The following is a 21,268-nucleotide window of genomic DNA, read 5'->3' as shown; positions in this document are numbered from 1 at the left end:
TACAAACTTTTTTTTTTTTTTTTTTTTTTTTCACAAAGTTGTCACTAAATGATATATTGCTCACGCATGCCATGGGCATATGTGAAATGACACCCCAAAATAAATTCTGCTGCTCCTCCTGAGTACGGGGATACCACATATGTGGGACTTTTTGGGAGCCTAGCCGCGTACGGGGCCCCGAAAACCAAGCACCGCCTTCAGGCTTTCTAAGGGCGTTACAGTTTTGAAGGCCATAAAATGCCAAGATGGCACAAACCCCCCCCAAATGACCCCATTTTGGAAAGTAGACACCCCTAAATTGAGGGGTACACTAGTGAGACTAGGTAATAAATGGCGGGTGCCCTGAAACTATAAAAAAATAACTAACCAACCAGCGTCACCTGTAACAGTTATATGGTGATCACTGGTGAAAGGGTTAACTAGGGGGCAATCAGGGGGCTTTATGCGGTAGTATATGGGGGTCCCTGGCGCTATAAAAAGCTGCGGCGAACCTAAATACCTACCTGCCTAACTAGCGTCACCTGTGACACTAATACAGCGATCAGAAAAACGATCGCTTATTAGGCTGGGTTCACACTGGAGCGATGCGGGAACGCCACGAATGCGCGGCGGGTTCCCGCATCGCATGCCTCCCGGCGGCAGTTCACACTGCCCTATGCGAACTGCTGGGAGTGTCAGTGAAATGTTACTGACACCCCCAGATCAGTTCGCATATCGCAGTGCGATCTGCAAACTCGGATCGCATGGTGTGAACACCCATGCGATCCGATTCTGCTGCGGGCCAAAAAAAGGGTCCCGTGCGAATTTGCGGCGGGTGCGGCGGGTGTGGCGGGTGCGGCGAATGGCTGAACTCGAATCGCACAGAGATCGGATGTGATTTGCACTGCAGTGCGGTGCGAATCACATCCGTTCTCATAAACCGCTGCAATGTGAACCCAGCCTTAGTGACACTGGCGACGGGGGGTGATCACGGGGTTAAACCTTTATTGGGGGGGTTAGGGGGGTACCTTAGAACTAAAGGGGGCTAACCCTAACTGCCCTAACAGTTAAGTTATTAGTCACAAATGACACCCGCCGGGTGATCAGGGGGTTAAACCTTTATTAGGTAATAAATGGCGGGTGCCCTGAAACTATAAAAAAATAACTAACCAACCAGCGTCACCTGTAACAGTTATATGGTGATCACAGGTGAAAGGGTTAACTAGGGGGCAATCAGGGGGCTTTATGCGGTAGTATATGGGGGTCCCTGGCGCTATAAAAAGCTGCGGCGAACCTAAATACCTACCTGCCTAACTAGCGTCACCTGTGACACTAATACGGCGATCAGAAAAATGATCGCTTATTAGGCTGGGTTCACACTGGAGCGATGCGGAAACGCCGCGAATCCGCGGCGGGTTCCCGCATCGCATGCCTCCCGGCGGCAGTTCACACTGCCCTATGCGAACTGCTGGGAGTGTCAGTGAAATGTTACTGACACCCCCAGATCAGTTCGCATATCGCAGTGCGATCTGCAAACTCGGATCGCATGGTGTGAACACCCATGCGATCCGATTCTGCTGCGGGCCAAAAAAAGGGTCCCGTGCGAATTTGCGGCGGGTGCGGCGGGTGCGGCGAATGGCTGAACTCGAATCGCACAGAGATCGGATGTGATTTGCACTGCAGTGCGGTGCGAATCACATTCGTTCTCATAAACCGCTGCAATGTGAACCCAGCCTTAGTGACACTGGCGACGGGGGGTGATCACGGGGTTAAACCTTTATTGGGGGGGTTAGGGGGGTACATTAGAACTAAAGGGGGCTAACTCTAACTGCCCTAACAGTTATTACAGTCACAAATGACACCAATGCAAAAAAAAAAAAAAAAAATGACATTGGTGTCACTGTGACTGGGGGGCAGGGGTAAATGGGGGGGTGATCGGGGGGTAAAGGGGGGGGTGTGAGTGTGCCTGGCATGTTCTACTGTGTGTGTAGAGTGTTGGTGCAACTCACCGATCCGCTCTCCTCCGTGTCGGAACGAAAAATACCGACACGGAGGAGAGAATACATCACTTCCTCTCCTGTGTTTACATTACAGGAGAGGAAGTGATGTCACGGGGGATTTCCATTCGTCGAGAGCGATCGCGAGGGGGTGGCCATGAATGAATGGCCGCCCCCTCATCCCGGATCGCTCTCGAAGGAATGCCGACCGCCGCAGGCACCGGGGGGGGGGGCCCGATCGGGCCCCCCACCCGCGGGCAGGCAGGGACTTATATATACGCCCATATGCCTGCCCGTGCCATTCTGCCGACGTATATCGTCGTGCGGCGGTCGGCAAGTGGTTAAAGTAGTTGTAAAGCCTCAATGTTTTTCATCTTAATGCATTAACCATTTAAGGACCAGGACTATATTTCAGACTTGTTGGGGAAAAAAATATATTTTTTTAAATTAAAAAATAAGACAACAGTAAGGTTAGCCCTATTTTTTTTTATATTGTGAAAGATAATGTTATGCCGAGTTAATTGATACCCAAAATCTCATGCTTCAAAATTGCGCCCACTCGTGAATAGCGACAAATTTTGACCCTTAAACATCTCCATAGGAGACTGTTAAAAATTTCTAGAGATTATCCGGTTTGAGTTGCTACTTTAGACACACATATGCATATCTAGTTTTTTCAGCTGTTGGTCCATTTGGTCAAGTTCTCCCACACCTTGAGCCACAAGTTTACCAGCATCTACCCAGTATCTGTCTTGAGGAAGCTAATATTTTTGTGAAACATGTCGACAAGCACATTTTTGTAGGCATTACTGGATCAGAAATTTTTCTTTTACCTTGATACAGTATTAAATTAACCTTTGTACCGCAGGCCCAGTCTTCTACAACTGCATTATTGGGTAACTGTGTCCATACAGGGTGTTTGTATGTTGTTTAAATGTTTTTTAACTATGTTGTAATAAAAATTTTTTACAGATTCTCTCTCTCATTATGTACCCACAAAGTCCGTTAATTTTTTGACTTGGTCAATCCTTGAATATGAGATACAGAGCAGGTCTTTGGGTGGGCGGGGCTGGGACCCAATGTCTGTCAATGGAGCAGGAAAGTATAGATATGTTTGGAAGAAGAAGAAGAGGAAGAAGAAGAAGAAGAGGAGGAAGAAGAGGAGGAAGAGGAGGAAGAGGAAGAAGAAGAGGAAGAGGAAGAGGAAGAAGAAGAAGAAGCAGCAGCAGCAGCAGAAGAAGATTCTAACCTTAGAAGCAGTTTCAAAGAAAAAGATGCTTACAAAAAGATTAAAACATGGCCAAACCCCCCCCCCCCCAAAAAAAACATACAATGGATGGAAGATACAATAAAAAAAAAAAAGTATTAGGGCCTGTATTAAACGGGCTTTGGGCTTGCATTGATGGCATCACAGCTTGAGACACTTCTGAGAGCATTAACAGATGCATTTGACCTCCTTTTGACCTGGCTTGAGCAGATTTTTAAATTTCCCTTAGACCTTTATGGGAATGCAAAACTCGCTGGAAGCGAACAAATGGCCATTGACACTGGCTCATCATATATGCCAATGAAAGGCTGCTGGAGAAGTGCTTGGTGTCTTGTCGAGCATTGCTGAGAAATGGGTCTGAACAGAGGTGGTAAGGTGGGGGAGATTTACACAGAATACAAGGAATAAGTGTCAAGAAAGGATATCAATATTCCACTTCAGATTTTGCACCTGGATGAGGAGCCACAGCTACCTAGAGTAAAATGGGTCCCTAGGTGTTTCAGGCAGAGGGAAAAAGATTGGGGGTAGGCTGAAGATGACCCAGAGTGTTTGATACACAGCTGCGAACAAATGTGTTGGTATCCTGCCAAGAAAAAAGGAAGAACCTACAATTTTCTGTCAAATAATGTAAAATAAAACTGGCATCCATCACGGTTTGTTCCATATTATATAAAAATCTGACTCAACTTTAAAAATTTTTTTTAACATAACATTATAAATTAAAGTGGTAATGGATTTTTTTTTTGATGTCATAATGTTGAGTATAAGATTTCCTAGTCTTGCCACAAAGAATTAATCAAGCTCTGAGCAATCCTCTTATTGTTCAGTGAGATAAACCTTGACAAACAGAGGAAAACTTTGTCAAATCCTCCCCCTTGCTGTGAGTGACAGGTGATTTACATATCTCGTGCACTAGCCTAAGAGACAGGCATTATTTTTAATTCCCTCCCACTCCTTTCTTCTGCTACTCTGTAAGGAATGGCTGTTCCACACCTCAGCATGATTTGGCATGCTGACGTCATGTGGAGACTTTTCTGTGTTTTGACTGGATGTTAGTGATCATAGCAGAAGTTCAGTGTAAGAAATACACAGGAGAAAATGAAAGTTAATAAGGGGAGTGTAGAGGTGGGCGGGGAGTCTACTTAAATCACGACTCCAATCACTGAGCCCTGGAAAACAGACACACTCACAAAATCTTCAGTTTTTCGGGTCTCATAGCAGACAGAGGGGACAGTCCAATGTTTTGTTCTTAGCCATTATTGGGTGTGTTTAACTATGTTTTGGGCCATTATCCGGTTAATGATCCCATCACTTGTGACTGACAGGGCTTTATGACCCTGGGCAGTACATCCCCCTCCAGAATTCCCTGACCGTTTTGAGATTTCATTTTGGCCTGCAAAGATTTACCACCACGTGTCAGATGCTGAAAAGTAGACGCAAAGCATAACCACACAGTGGGTACAGTAAGAAAAATCAACCAACAAAATCAGCTTCTGTGCATGTCAAACAATTAGCTTCATTTTCAAAGTTTAACTAAACAAGAAGATGATAAAAGAGGATTGGTTACTATTGACATCTGCCTCAGATTCGGTCTGCTCCATTTTATTTGTCTATGAAGATAGAGCTGAAATGACTTGCTAAAAAGCTCCAGAAGCATTGTGACTTTGTATGTTCTTTTTTAACAGCGGACCCCTACTAGGTCTTCTTTTAAACCAACAGTCACTCAAAAAGCAAAAGCAGTTCGCTGCAGCCTGTCAGTGATCTGTGTAGATGATGATTTTATTGTTCATCTACACAGACTGCAGCCATCCAACAGCAGTGCACCAAGCATCATCTGTCCCTATAGAGCACAGTAACATCTGTCACAGTGTACAGTGATCACAAACATATCTTTAAACAAAATCAATCAGCGCTGAACAAAATAAATTAAAATTAAAATGAAATGCTAAAATACTGCAGCTAGAATACTATAGGTCAAAATACCAAATCCCACATTGAAAATAAAAAGTAACAGTACAGCGCAGATAAAAACTAACAAAAATAAATATAAATATAGCACATATAGAAAAGTCTATAAATAGAAAGGCCAGTATGGTGGCCTGAAATTATGGGAGGAGCCCGGTGGAGTATATAACCAGCCGTCCGCCTGTCTTCCTCGTCGGTTCCGGTGCGCGATACCTGATACGTCAGATATCAAGGGCCGACTATCCTAGACCAGACGCAGTAAGCCCGTTCGTGAGTTCCCGCGTTGTTCGTCTCCGTCTTGACCGTCTTCCCGTTCATCAGCGTCCGTGGGTTTCGCCGTCGGAGTGTCGTCTTACCCATCGAATTTGTCGTTACACGTCGGGCCGGCTGTCGCAGGTAGGGCTTCGGCACCCCCTTTTCGGTTCATGTATTACGATGTCCCATCAACATTCCCTGAACGCACGAACTGCTCGGATGTTTTACTGTGACTCTCGTACTCATGTCGCTGTTTCTACTTTCGATGTAGTCGTTATCACCTTCGGTCGATCACGCCACGTCAGGCGATTCATTCGCAGGTACGACATTCGAAACCGTTCGACTCCCCGAGCATTTCTATTAGTATCGGTCGAATCGTTCGACTCACAGCCGACTGCTTGTTACGACAAAGCAAGCAGTCCGCACGTATCGGTTGGTCTGCTCCAGTTCGAATATATCTCATCATTCATGCAGTTGTGTTATGTATCTCGTTTCATCTCATGTCAAGTCATTTCAGTCCCACTCATTTCTACCGTTTCAAATCATTTCTGTCACTAGCCGCGCCCGGCACGAATCCTGTCGCACCTCTGGTGCACCGATTCGCTTTGAAGTGCCCCAGGGTTCGGCCTCATTTCTGTACATGCTCCAGAGACTGAGTCACTCGCAGGTTCACGCACGGTCCCTGATTCTTGTCTTTGTCATGGCATACCATTTCTGTCACGTATTACGCTCCAATTCGAATCCTGTCGCATTCTTCTATGCACCGATTCGTCCTGGTGTGCCCAGCTGCTACGCCTCATTTCGGTACATGCTCCAGAGACGGATTCATTTTTCGTAACCTGCAGTCCAGTCGTTGAATCCGGTCTCTGTCATGGGATATCATTTCTGTCACTTATTACACTCCAATTCGAATCCTGTCGTATTCTTTTATGCACCGATTCGTTCTGGTGTGCCCAGCTGCTACGCCTCATTTCAGTACATGCTCCAGAGACGGATTCTTTGTCGTAACCATCAGTCCAGTCGTTGAATCTTGTCTCTGTCATGGCATATCATTTCTGTCACTTATTACGCTCCAAATTCGAATCCTGTCGCATTCCTTATGCACCGATTCGTTCTGGTGTGCCCAGCTGCTACGCCTCATTTCAGTACATGCTCCAAAGACAGGATTCATCTGTTTAGTTCAAGGGCTCGTCCTCTGATTCTTGTCTTTGTCATGGGTTTTTCATTTCATTTCACCTATCACGTTCCGGTACGAATAGTCACATCTGTGTACCAAATTCGTCTCGGCGTGCCCCAGGAATGGCCTCATTTCAGTACATGCTCCAGAATCCGTTTCGTGCTCGGTCGCAAGTTGTGGCATGGCGATCCGGATCTCTGTCATGGCAGGTTCTCTCATTTCACTGTCACATACCGCTTCCCGGCTTGGGTCCAGTTGATTCTTCAATGTTTGGATGCCTGCCGGGGGCCTTGCTCCTCGGCCTCATTTCATTATAGATTGCCTCAAAAGAGAAAACACAGCTTTGTTTAGGCGTGTCTCGCTGTTTTCTCCACATACAAGCGTAGACTTCTTGCAATCGTTGCAAACACACATCCAGGCGTAGACTTCTCGCAATCGTTGCAAGCACGCATCCAGACATAGACTTCTCGCAATCATTACAAGCACGCGTTCGAGCATAGACCTCTCTCACTTGTTACTAGCACGCATTCGAGCATAGACCTCTTGCAATCGTTGCAAGCACGCATTCGAGCATAGACCTCTTGCAATCATTGCAAGCACGCATTCGAGCATAGACCTTTTGCACTCATTACAAGCACGCATTCGGGCATAGACCTCTTGCAATCGCTGCAAGCACGCATTCGAGCATAGACCTCTCGCGATCATTACAAGCACGCATTCGAGCATAGACCTCTTACACTCATTACAAGCATGCATTCAAGCATAGACCTCTTGCAATCGTTGCATGCACGCATTCGAGCATAGACCTCTGGCGATCATTGCAAGCACGCATTCGAGCGTAGACCTCTTGCACTCATTACAAGCACGCGTTCGAGCATAGTCCTCTTGCAATCATGGCAAGCACGCATTCGAGCATAGACCTCTTGCAATCGTTGCAAGCAGGTGTCCAGGCACAACGTGTTGCAATCATTGCTGGCAGGCACTTCTGGCTTGCTCAATAGATTGCTTTAGGGAAAACCTGGATACCTTCCTAAATGTACGTTGTATTACGGGGTACTTATATTTATAGGTATAGTTGATCCAGGGAAAAAATCCGATTCCCTCTCGAGGGGTCAGGAAGGAATTTTTTCCCCGGCTGTAGCAAATTGGCCTATGCTCTGTTGGGGGTTTTTTGCCTTCCTCTGGATCAGCTACGGGCGTAGAATTGGGTGTGTCGGGGGGTGTGATACCTTATTTATTTTGATTTGGTTGGACCGGAGGGACTTCTGTCTTTTCCGGCCTGGCTACTCATGAAGCCTACCATAATTCCTTGCAGTCGTTGCAGGCACGCATCCTAGCATAACATCTTGCAGTCGTGGCAAGCACGCATCCTGGGTAACATCTTGCAATCATCGCAAGCACGCATTCAAACATGCATTCAAGCACAACTCCTGTAGTCTTCGCAGTGCACATGCGGTAACACGAATTGCTCACAGTCACTACGTATACATCTCCAGTGACAAACTCCCGGGCAATTGTCGCAAGCACATGTTTAAACGCAACTTTTAGTCATGCCAAGGCTCGCGATTTGGCATAACTTCTTGCAATCATTCGTTGGCAAGCACGTTCTCAGTGGCACACAAACTGGCTACACGTCATTTTCAGCAGCACTTAATTGGCCACTCGTCTTCTGTGGCTTTTCTTACAAATTACTCACTGTTGTCTGTCTATCCGTCTCTTCCTTAGGACAGTTGAGTTCAGGTTCCGTCCCGCACCAGGATCATGTTGTCACACGCAACTGGCTTCTTCCTGTAGCACGCCCAGGCTATTTCTAGCCAGCGTTCAGCATTTCTTATCCTTACAGTGCACGGAGAGCCATCTGTCGTTACGGCCCATACAGCAAGATCCCCACCACGAGGCGTCCAGAGGCATCAGCCCATAGCCAACGGCAAACGCTCGCCATCACAACTGCCATCTTCAGGGGCATATTATATCCTCGCATATTCTCCAGTCTAGTCGTCCACCTCCGGCTCGCAGCTCCCCGGCCTCCCCAGTTACTGGCAATTCCTGGCTGCGCCAAGGCGTCCTCTCTGTTGATTATGTCCTTCCTACGTCAACTGGTCCAACTCTTGTTGTTGTTTCAGTTCAACATCCATTGTTCCTGTATCCACGGTAAGTTCAATCAGGCAGCGGACGCCCTCTCCCGCTTTAACCTTGTCTCTTTTCCGATCAGGTACCCGGAGCCGGACCAACATCAGCAGCTATCCCGGACTGGTCTCAACTAACCCTGGATTAGCCCCTCACCTCCTAGCGGCTACCCAACTTATCGATCACTCCCTTTCCCGCAATACCCTCAAGGCCTATCAGTCAGCCTGGAGGGCCTTTAACCGCTTCATCACGTATCACAGCACGGTGACGTCCCGTGTCAAGCAAGTCGTAGCCTTCATTTCCTACTGCCACTCGCAGTTGGTGTTATCCGTTAATACGATCCGGCTATACCTGACCGGTGTACAACATTTCACGTCCCTCCAGGGCCCTACCGTACCCTCCTTATTTTCTTACCACACCGTTCGGGCTGGTGTGCGCAGTGTCCAGAAGCGCCAGCCGATGGCCGGCGCCAAACCACCGCCTTTCACAGGAGACGTTCTAGAACTATGTCAGATATCCTGGCCACTTCACCTTACGGTCTCCACATGAGTGGCATTTACAAGCAGCCATACACCTGGCCTTCTACGGCTTCTTACGGCCAAGCCAGTTTACTTGTAGTAGCCTCACAGCACGCATGCTGTACAAGCACCACCTGGTCCGATACGAAGACCATTTCATCTTACACTTAGCAGTCTCCAAGACGCGGCAGCTTGGCTCGGGTATGGACATACACTTCTATAAAACCAACAACCGCTGGTGCCCGGCCACTGTTCTCATCCGCTTGTTGCCCCCTTTTTGGCCAACCAAACAGGAACTGGCCCGCTTCTGCCTTTTCACACGAAAACTCTCAACGCAGCCCAGTGCATGGAGCATGTCAGGATACTCCTGGGCATCTTTCACCTCAATCCTGCTCACTACTCCGGACATTCATTCCGTATCGAAGCAGCTTCTACGGCCTCCCGCCAAGGGGTCCCGGTCCATGTTATCAAGAAATTGGGTAGATGGAAGTCCTCCTGTTTTGCCCGTTACATACCCAATCTGCAAATAGAGATGGCCCAGGCCTTTGTCAAACTCACCCAGTGACAGTCTTGATTCAACAAAGTGCAACCCCTACCTGGATGTTTTGCCCCCTTATTTTGGCATACCGTACGTTAGACCAGGGCACACTTTCAGGTCCATTTCAAGTAAGCGAGTTTATGTTAACCTTGTTTGTCATCCTTATCCGTATCGGTCTGAGGGCTCTGGACCATAAATAGAAAGGCCAGTATGGTGGCCTGAAATTATGGGAGGAGCCCAGTGGAGTATATAACCAGCCGTCCGCCTGTCTTCCTCGTCGGTTCCGGTGCGCGATACCCGCCCACCCATCCCCTTTATCAGGGCATTTCTCTAAGCATACTCCTCAAGTGAGTACTCATTTCACCCATTTCATATTCATTTCATTTTAAGGTATGCCCCCTTATTTTGGCATACCGTACGTTAGACCAGGGCACACTTTCAGGTCCATTTCAAGTAAGCGAGTTTATGTTAACCTTGTTTGTCATCCTTATCCGTATCGGTCTGAGGGCTCTGGACCATAAATGAAATATAAGATAGGATAAATAGATTTTCAAGAAGAAACCGCATGTGCAGTGTGTCTTCAATCAGCAAAAACAGGTGATGATGTGATCACTTCCACCAAAGAGCAAGATGGACTCTCACCTCAAATACTGGACCCCTGATAAATCAGACAAGTCAAAAACGCATATTCCCATCAAGGGTTAATCACAGCAATCAGCAAACAAAACGGGAGTGCTCCGGAGGTGGATCCTTTTCATGTCCCAAATACCAGCATGATTCCACATAAAAGCATAAAAGACAAGATCTAGTGCTCTCCGTTTATGAAGGATTTATTAAAAGAAATACAAAATAAAGTGGTACACTCACATGCTTTTGCACTGATCTCCAGTGCCGAGTGGTAAGCATAAATACAGGTACATACAGATGTCCATGCACGGATCAGTGTTGCGGCTTGCGGGTGACGTCACGGCTTGAGCCACGTGGTCCGTACGCGTTGCGTTCCCGAAAGTAGGCGGGACTTCATCAGCGGCGACGGCGTGACGTCGGACAGCCGCTTTTAAGCTAGCACACACTGATCTATGGCCAATGAAAAGAGCAAGTGTGCGCAAGTCAGCTACACAGGGCAACTACAACAAACGTGACCCCGGAAGCCCAATGTGCACACAATGAATGTCAAAAGAGAGAGGAGATACAAAAATAACTAAAAGTTACAATTGTTAAAATATATATATATATAACATATATATATAACAAAAATTATACATATTCATAAAAAATCCATACAATAAATAGAAAAAATATATTAAAAAATACATATCTAAATGAAAATGAAGTTGCTACAAAAAATTTAATGAAGTTACTACAAAAAATTTATAATATGAAAAAATAGAAATAAAAATGAAAATAAAAATAAAGACAAAAATTATGAAAATAAAAAATAAATAAAAATAAAAATAAAAAATAATAATAAATAAATGAATAAAAAGATATAAAATGAAAATAGAAATGAAATAAAAACACATCACCTATCTGAAATAAAACAATTTAAATTGAAATCAACATTCAAGCCCCTCGGGGCAAGAACCTTGGTTTCATGAATCCAGTATGATTCTCGCCGACTTAGTTGGCGTATGAAGTTACCTCCACGCCAATGTTTCGTAACTTTTTCAATCCCTCAAAAACTCAAACTTTTTGGGTTCTGAGCATGTACCAATTTAAGGTGACGAGACACATTATGTGTTCTAAGGCCCTTCTTGATATTATTAACATGCTCACCAAGCCTAACATGAAGGGGCCTAGAGGTCCTACCAATATATTGAAGGCCACAGCCGCATTGGAGCATATACACAACCCCCACCGTAGCACACGTAATTGATTGATCAATTGTATACTCCCTCTTATTACTTGCAGCAACAAAAGATTTCCTCTTTTTTATATTACATCTGGAATGTTTGCATGCTGTACACCGACCGCACGCATAAAAACCAGACAAAAAAGAAAATAACCTACTTTCTGTTTGCACAGGGGGATCAATAACACTAGGGGCTATCTGATCGCGTAGTGAGGGGGCCTTTTTATATATAAAAGAAGGGCGTTCAGGTAAAAGAGGTCCCAATACCCGATCCTGTTTCAATATGAACCAATTTTTTTGCCACCAATTTTTAAAAAATTTTGTACTGTACATTATAGTCCAAGACCATTCTAAAATTAACACCTTCTCCTATTGGTTCTTTAACTCTATCGCCAACCAATAGAGATCTGTCCAACTGTTTAACTTGAGCGACTTCATGGTCAAGACCAGGTTTGTCATAACCTTTCTCCTGAAATCTAGAGGACAAAATCTGAGATTGACGCACAAAATCATCCACATTGGAACAATTACGCCTCAATCTCACATACTGTCCTCTGGGGATATTGCACAACCAAGACTTATGGTGGCGACTCCCCAGAGGAATGTACGAGTTACGATTGGTTGGTTTAAAGTAATTTTTTTAACAACAACCCATCTCCATCTCTGCTAATCTCAAGGTCCAAGAACACCATCTTATCCTGACTAATATTCCAGGACAACTGAATATTCTTGTTATTAGCATTCATGGTCCCAACAAACCTATCCAAACCAATATGATCCCCCTCCCATATCATGATCAAATCATCAATAAATCTTTTGTAACAGATTAATTCAGGGGGGCGACTATGGAAAACGACATCCTCCTCCCAGTGGGCCATAAATAAATTGGCCACACTGGGAGCGAACCTGGCCCCTATAGCCACCCCTCTTGTCTGCAAATAAAACGGTTGATTAAACCAAAAGTAAATTTCTTGTCAAGCAAAAGTCTAGACACCTACGGAGGTACTTTTTATGGCCCTCAGAAAGATCAGAAAATTTGGACATGGCCCACTGTACCGAAGCCAGCGCATCATCATGACCGATGATAGTGTAAAGAGAGCCTACGTCAGCAGTAACAAGAAAGCATGATGCCGAACACTCTAATGATTCAAGAATTTGAATAATGTGTTTGGTATCCTTGAGGAATGCCTTGGTTTTTGACACTAGGGGCTGTAGAAAACTGTCAATATATTGACCCACCCTAGAAGTGAGGGAATCAATGCCATTAACTATAGGCCTGCTGGGAGGATTAACACAATCCTTGTGTTTCTTCTGCAGGCTATATATAATGGGGGTTCTACAGAGCAACAGATCTAAATAGAGTCCCTCTTTTTTATTGAGAATATTCTTACCTTTCCCTTCCTCTATCAACCAATGTAATTCATCCTTATACTGCAACATAGTATCCTTACTCAAAATTTGATATGTATCAGTGTCACTTAAAAGTCTGTTCATTTCAGACATATATTTAGTCTTGTCCAAAATGACCAACACCCCACCCTTGTCAGCAGGGCGTATAATGATATCATCCCTGCTTTTCAAGGACTCCATACCCTGTTTAATACACTGGGGGTCTCTCACCTTACGTATTTTCAATGTGTCTAGATCATTTAGTACAACATTTTTAAAAACCTCCAAAAACGAATTATCAGTATTTAGGGGGTTGAGCGTAGACTTATTGCGAAGATTAGAGTAATGGTTCTCAAATGCCTTTACCTGCCTTACTGGATTGGAAAGAAAATATTTCTTCATATTTAAACTTCTAATGAACTTCTGAATATTAACATAAGTGTGAAATTTATTTAAATTCCTAACAGGAGCAAATTTAAGTCCCCTATCCAAAACGTTCAGCTCGTTATCACTCAATGAGCATCCACTTAGGTTGTAAATACCAGATCCTACTGGGGTCTTTGTCTTTTGAGTTCTCCTACCCCCTCTTCTTCCTCTCTCTCTTTTCTTTTTCGGACCTGACTGTCTGACCGAGGGGTTACTTGTGATTGATGTCTCCACCACTCCTGGTGGATCGGTTGTTGTACATAGGGACCCCTCCCGGGTCCACTCTGTGCCCCCGAAAAATCCCCTCCCTCACACGCTCCATTATACTGTAATGCCGCAAATCTATTGGAAACAGGTATAGGGTACTGGGATGGACCCCCAAAGAGATGGAGATGGGTTGTTGTTAAGATGGGTTGTTGTTAAAAAATTACTTTAAACCAACCGATCGTAACTCTTACATTCCGCTGGGGAGTTGCCACCATAAGTCTTGGTTGTGCAATATCCCCAGAGGCCAGTATGTGAGATTGAGGCGTAATTGTTCCAATGTGGATGATTTTGTGCGTCAATCTCAGATTTTGTCCTCTAGATTTCAGGAGAAAGGTTATGACAAACCTGGTCTTGACCATGAAGTCGCTCAAGTTAAACAGTTGGACAGATCTCTATTGGTTGGCGATAGAGTTAAAGAACCAATAGGAGAAGTTGTTAATTTTAGAATGGTCTTGGACTATAATGTACAGTACAAAAAATTTGAAAAATTGGTGGCAAAAAATTGGTTCATATTGAAACAGGATCGGGTACTGGGACCTCTCTTACCTGAACGCCCTTCTTTTATATATAAAAAGGCCCCCTCTCTACGTGATCAGATAGCCCCTAGTGTTATTGATCCCCCTGTGCAAACAGAAAGTAGGTTATTTTCTTTTTTGTCTGGTTTTTATGCGTGCGGTTGGTGTACAGCATGCAAACATTCCAGATGTAATATAAAAAAGAGGAAATCTTTTGTTGCTGCAAGTAATGAGGGAGTATAAAATTGATCAAGTAATTACGTGTGCTACGGTGGGGGTTGTGTATATGCTCCAATGCGGCTGTGGCCTTCAATATATTGGTAGGACCTCTAGGCCCCTTCATGTTAGGCTTGGTGAGCATGTTAATAATATCAAGAAGGGCCTTAGAACACATGTGTCTCGTCACTTTAAATTGGCACATGCTCAGAACCCAAAAAGTTTGAGTTTTTGGGGGATTGAAAAAGTTACGAAACATTGGCGTGGAGGTAACTTCATACGCCAACTAAGTCGGCGAGAATCATACTGGATTCATGAAACCAAGGTTCTTGCCCCGAGGGGCTTGAATGTTGATTTCGATTTAAATTGTTTTATTTCAGATAGGTGATGTATTTTTATTTCATTTCTATTTTATATCTTTTTATTTATTATCATTTTTTTTTTTTTTTTCATTATTTTTGTCTTTATTTTTATTTTCATTTTTATTTCTATTTTTTCATATTATAAATTTTTTGTAGCAACTTCATTTTCATTTAGATATGTATTTTTTTAATATATTTTTTCTACTTATTGTATGGATTTTTTATGAATATGTATAATTTTTGTTATAGATATATTTTTTTGTTGATGTTTTGCTTCATGCACGGGTCAGTGTTGCTATGGGTGATGTCAGTGGCTGTGTGTTTTTATTTATAGCTTTTGCAGGTTAGGACTGATCGGTTGAGGGATATATATACCCCGATTAGTGCGAACACTGCGTGAATATTATTGTATACATTTCAGCGGTAATATAATATTTTATCGCTATCTCGGTGTGGGATATGTGTTTAAACTGCCCTTTTTAAGGGCAGCTGGAGGTGTAGAGTGTACTCTGTACTAATCACCACCAATTATTACGTTCTCTTTGTGTCCCTCTGGTGATTTTTAACAATTGTAACTTTTAGTTATTTTTGTATCTCCTCTCTCTTTTGACATTCATTGTGTGCACATTGGGCTTCCGGGGTCACGTTTGTTGTAGTTGCCCTGTGTAGCTGACTTGCGCACACTTGCTCTTTTCATTGGCCATAGATCAGTGTGTGCTAGCTTAAAAGCGGCTGTCCGACGTCACGCCGTCGCCGCTGATGAAGTCCCGCCTACTTTCGGGGACGCAACGCGTACGGACCACGTGACTCAAGCCGTGACGTCACCCGCAAGCCGCAACACTGATCCGTGCATGGACATCTGTATGTACCTGTATTTATGCTTACCACTCGGCACTGGAGATCAGTGCAAAAGCATGTGAGTGTACCACTTTATTTTGTATTTCTTTTAATAAATCCTTCATAAACGGAGAGCACTAGATCTTGTCTTTTATGCTTTTATGTGGAATCATGCTGGTATTTGGGACATGAAAAGGATCCACCTCCGGAGCACTCCCGTTTTGTTTGCTGATTGCTGTGATTAACCCTTGATGGGAATATGCGTTTTTGACTTGTCTGATTTATCAGGGGTCCAGTATTTGAGGGGAGAGTCTATCTTGCTCTTTGGTGGAAGGGATCACATCATCACATGTTTTTGCTGATTGAAGACACACTGCGCATGCAGATTCTTCTTGAAAATCTATTTATCCTATCTTATATTTCATTTATAGACTTTTCTATACGTGCTATATTTATATTTATTTTTGCTAGTTTTTATCAGCGCTATACTGTTACTTTTTATTTTTTATGATCACAAACATATGCCACACTGTACGGATTTTTTTTTTTTTAAAGAAACAGTGTAAAAGGCAAATGCACGCATACATAAACTGCGTTCACACCACAAGTGAGGTATTGCCACGTGACAGTGTGAGCAATAATTCTAGCATCAGACCTCCTCCAACTCTAAACTGGTAACCTGTAAAGGCTTATAAAGCATTGCCTGTGGAGATTTTTAAATACTGTAGTTTGGCACGATTCCAGTGTGTGCAATTTTAAAGCATGACATGTTTGGTATCTATTTACTCAGCGCAACACCATATTTTATCAAAACATTTGGCATTATTTTGTGTAATAGCCACCTGATCAATTCTACACATGCTGCAAGGTGCCAATTCCCCCACACTCCACTTTCCATGTATCCTGGACTCATCTGCTACTCCTGCTGCACTCATGCAGCCATGGCCCATGGTAGGTGTTGGGGGAGAGCAGAGGACAATCAGGATCCATTTGTGGATCTCTGCACTGAATGAGGCCAGAAACGTCAAGCTGCTCGTCAATTCTGGTTTCAGAGCTGTCTTTCCTTGGCTGCAGTGTTGGGGAAGAAGCTGATGAAGCACTTAATCAGCTTTAAAGGGGTGCAAAGGTGACATTAGCAATCCAAAATAGTTATGGTTGTTATTTTTTTTTTTTTTTTTTATAAATTCTTTTTTTTTTTTTTCCACAGGGATAATTTCACAATTATTTCACAATTATAGATCGAAATATCCGTATATCTTCCATGTAACATCTTCCCTCTTTAAGACATACATCAATAAGAAAAATTCAATAATTATACTTTCTACCACTGGTTCAACCTTTCTTCAGATTTACCACAGAGAGAAAAAAAGATAAAGATACTTTACCCTTGTTACTCTTTTTCTTTCCCCTTTCTTTTTTTTCCCTTATCCCTTGGCCAGGGACTCCCCTGCCCACGAGGTCTACCTTAATCACCAAAAACAAAAAAAAAAGTATAACTAAAAACATAAAAAATATTGTACTCTGTCTCTCCTATTCATCCCCCTTCCCCCTTGATCATCCCCCTACCACGTCTTACATAGATATTGTTCAGTACAGGATTTTATTAGGGATTTCGTTCCCTATATCTAATATAGGGAGACCATACCACCTGGTATCTATCTTCTTGTTCTCTCAGCATCATAGTGAGATTTTACATTTGCTGAATTTCGGTTATTCTCTCAAGCCATTGTGATCTAGTTGGGAGTATAGTACTTTTCCAAAGACTCGGTATACAGACCTTTGCAGCATTCAGCAAATGCTTCAAAAGTGAGCTTCTGTATTTTTCAATAGACATTGGAGCATCATGCAGCAAATAAGCTGCTGGACTTTTCTCAAGAGACACTTCAGTAATTTCCTTAGTTGTTTCCGCGACCATGTTCCAGAATTCTTCCACTCCGGGGCATTCCCAGAATATGTGTACCATAGTACCATCCGCACCTTGACATCGCCAACAGAGATTGGACATTTGTGGATATATCTGATTCAGTACTGACTGTGTTCTGTACCATCTAGTCAAAATTTTGTATCCTCTTTCTTGATATTTAGTTGCCATAGAAGTCTTATGTATAAGACTACAAATGTTAGTTTTCTGTAACTCTGAGAAAGTTACTCGCAGATCTCTTTCCCAGGCTTGTAAAAATGCTAATTCTTGTGGTGCTTTCAACTCAACCGGTAGGGCGTACATAGCTGATTTATGGATGTTTCATAGGTTCCTCCTTCAGGCACATCTGCTCAAAGTAGTGTATGTACTCCTGACAATCTCAGTGTTATTGATCGGAGAAAGGCCTTCAGCTGTATTCACCTAAATAGATCTATTTCCCCTGCAAATTCTCATTCAGCCTTCTCACCCGTCACCACATGATTATCTCTTACAAAATCTCAAAGCCTGCTTACTCCTCTTTGCCTTAAATTCCCAAATCCACAGTCTGACAGAACTAGTTCAAAGCTCGGTGTGCCCAGGAATGAGATCATGGGACTTGGATACCTCGATATCTCCGTATTCTTAAATGTCTTTTTAACTGTTCGAAGAGTCACACCTATTGTAGGATGTCTCTTCACCACCTGAGGTATCTCAGTATCCATGAGCCATGCTATCCCCTCCAAGGGTATGGTGGTCACCACTTGTTCTATACAGATCCAAGGTTTGACCTTTTTCGATGTGCACCACTCCATTATGCGTGCTAAATGTGATGCTTCATAATAACCAAAAGGGTTGGGAAATCCAACCCCTCCTCTCTCTTTTGGTTGAACTAGGGTGTCTCTCCGCACTCTCGTTGGTTTCTCTGCCCATATAAACCTTGCAAACCTTGCTCTGAGATCTCTCAAAAATCCTGGGGTAATCTTAATCGGGGTAAGGTCTGGAACAAATATAGCAATCTGGGCATAACATTCATTTTTATAATATTGATTCTACCAAACCACGTAAAGACTTCCTTATCCAACGCTGTAGGTCTAGTTTTATCTGTCCCACCAATGGTATGAAATTGAGTTCAAACACTCTTTCTAATTTATTTGTTATCTTAGTCCCTAAATAAGATATATACGAGTCTGTCCATTTAAAAGCAAAATTAGCAGATAGATTACTTCCACTCCCATTGCTTCCGATTTGCTATAAATTTATCTTAAAGTTGGAGATCTCTCCATATTTACGCATTTCCGATATTAAGGAAGGAAGCGACAACACTGGAGAGGTTATAAAAAATAGCAAATAGTCTGCATAAGCCGCAAGCTTATGTTCTTCTCCTTTGGTCAAGATAACTCTGATATCTGAATTAGCCCGGATGGTTCTCAGGAAGGGTTCTAATGTAAGGATAAAGATAATAGGCGAGAGTGGACAGCCCTGTCGTGTCCCGTTGTGTATAGAAAAGTGTTCCGATATTGTATCGTTTATTTTAACCCTTGCTTTTGGACACAAATATATGCTTTTAATCCAGTTAAGCATTCCACTACCCAGTCCTATATGTTGCAATGTAGCTTTCAGAAATGTCCAATCTACTCTGTCAAAAGCTTTTTCTGCATCTGCAGAGATAAGTACTAAAGGTTTCTGATTGCATTGAGCCAGGTATATTGCACTCAGAACCCTCTGTGTGTTCTCTCTGCCTTCCCTATCCGGGGTAAACCCTACTTGATCAGGGTGTATTAGGGCCGGGATATATGTTAGTAATCTAGTGGCGAGTATTTGTTAGGATCTTGAGATCCACATTTAACAATGAGATTGGGCGATAGCTAGCACATTGTGCTGGATTGTGAGGGGTTAGCTCGGCAGCGGGTGTGTGTGACCCCCTGGATGGGTTCACAACACAAAGTCAGGCACAGCAGACAGCGGTGTAGGTTCAAAAAACAAAAGATCCGGTTTATTTAGGCTACATGCAGTGATACATATAACAGCCAAACAAAATAAAACAAGAAAATAAATCCTGGTCAGCTTGACCTCTAACTACACACGTAGACTCCCTGTCTAACAACTGAGAACAGCCTTGTGCTGCCCCAGTCCCTGTCCCTGTTGTAGAGATTTGCCACACAGGCGTTAACTCACCGCACAGAACAGGTGTCACACTCCCCAGTCTATACAACACAAAAACTGGTTCCAGGATGGAGCATCTCCCTAAGCATGCTGGGGTTTTTTGTAGAGGTCTTAATGAGCCCACCTACTTCAGCTGGGCTCATTAACTCTTCCCCTCTAATTGTAAAAGTCTGCATAAAGCCTGAATCTAGGACACACATATTTACCATCCTGGATACAACCAGGTGACTTTACCTGCCTGCTGCCACATACCCCCCCCCCCTCTTGTTTCAACCTTGGGGTTGTAACACCAGCAGTCAGACACGCATGTATCCGAGACAAAGCATCCACATTCCCCATTTTAACACCAGGGCGATGCTTAACTGTAAAGTTAAATTCCTGTAGGGCTAGGAACCACCTATTTACCCTTCTATTGGTCTCCTTGTTCTGAGCCATCCACTTTAAAGGAGCGTGATCAGTCACCAGGTCAAAGTGCCTACCTAGCAGATAGTACCGAAGGGAATCTAGAGCCCACTTCACTGCTAAACATTCCTTCTCAATCGTGGAGTAATTTACCTCAAGGGACTTTAACTTCCTGCTGAGGTAAATGACTGGGTGCTCTTCCCCGTTCCAGACCTGGGATAACACTGCTCCTAACCCAACGTCTGATGCATCAGTTTGTACAACAAAGTCCTTAGAGAAGTCTGGTGAGTACAACACTGGCTGGCTACATAAGGCTGTTTTTAAGGACTGAAATGCTTCCTCAGCCTCTGGGGACCATTTAACCATAACCGACTCTTTCCCTTTTGTCAGGTTGGTAAGGGGCACAGCCTGAGAAGCAAAATGGGGAATGAATCGTCGATAATAGCCAGCGATTCCCAGAAAGGCTCGTACCTGTTTCTTGCTGTTGGGACGTGGCCAACTCTGTATGGCCTCGACTTTATTGACTTGGGGTTTTATCACCCCCCTCCCAATAGTGTACCCAAGATATTTGGCCTCCTCCTGTCCAATGGTACACTTCTTTGGATTGGCCGTAAACCCAGCTTCCCGGATAGAGTCTAGGACTGCTTGTACTTTTGGCAAATGTGAGACCCAGTCTGTGCTATGGATAATCACATCATCCAGGTAAGCTGCAGCATATTTCTGATGGGGCCTCAGAATCTTATCCATTTTCCGCTGGAATGTTGCCGGTGCATTCTGTAACCCAAACGGCATTCTCTTATATTGGAATGCCCCATCTGGGGTTACAAACGCAGTTTTCTCCTTGGCCGACTCGGCCAGGGGAATTTGCCAATACCCTTTGGTGAGATCAAGAGTTGTCATATATCGGGCTGTTCCCAGCCGGTCAATCAACTCATCTATACGCGGCATGGGGTAGGTGTCAAATTTTGTAACTTTATTTAATTGTCGAAAATCGTTACAAAACCACCAGCTCCCATCAGGTTTGGGCACTAGTACGATAGGACTGGACCAGTCACTCTGGGACTCCTCTATCACACCCAATTCCAGCATCCTTTGAACCTCCCCACGTATTGCCTC

At 43.8% G+C, this 21,268-nt stretch overlaps 1 protein-coding gene across 9 annotated transcripts in view; it reads right to left on the bottom strand.

The window, feature by feature from the left end:
- GNG7 (G protein subunit gamma 7) overlaps window positions 1–21,268 on the bottom strand; it is a 356,098-nt gene that overhangs the window by 109,067 nt on the left and 225,763 nt on the right. For 4 of the 9 annotated variants that reach the window (XM_077475888.1, XM_077475885.1, XM_077475886.1 and 1 more), the window contains exon 3: window positions 17,073–17,151. The exons of the other annotated variants lie outside the window; for them this stretch is intronic. The gene's annotated coding sequence lies outside the window, so the exon portion shown is untranslated. The remainder of the gene's footprint in view (window positions 1–17,072; window positions 17,152–21,268) is intronic. 9 annotated transcript variants of the gene reach the window in all.

The sequence above is a fragment of the Lithobates pipiens genome, unplaced genomic scaffold (genome assembly GCF_037356315.1).
Source record: "Lithobates pipiens isolate NorthernLeopardFrog02 unplaced genomic scaffold, aLitPip1_a1.2 Scaffold_13, whole genome shotgun sequence".
NCBI classification, from domain to species: Eukaryota; Metazoa; Chordata; class Amphibia; order Anura; family Ranidae; genus Lithobates; species Lithobates pipiens.
Note: the sequence above shows the minus strand (reverse complement) of the source record. Positions and strands in the feature narration are given on the sequence as shown.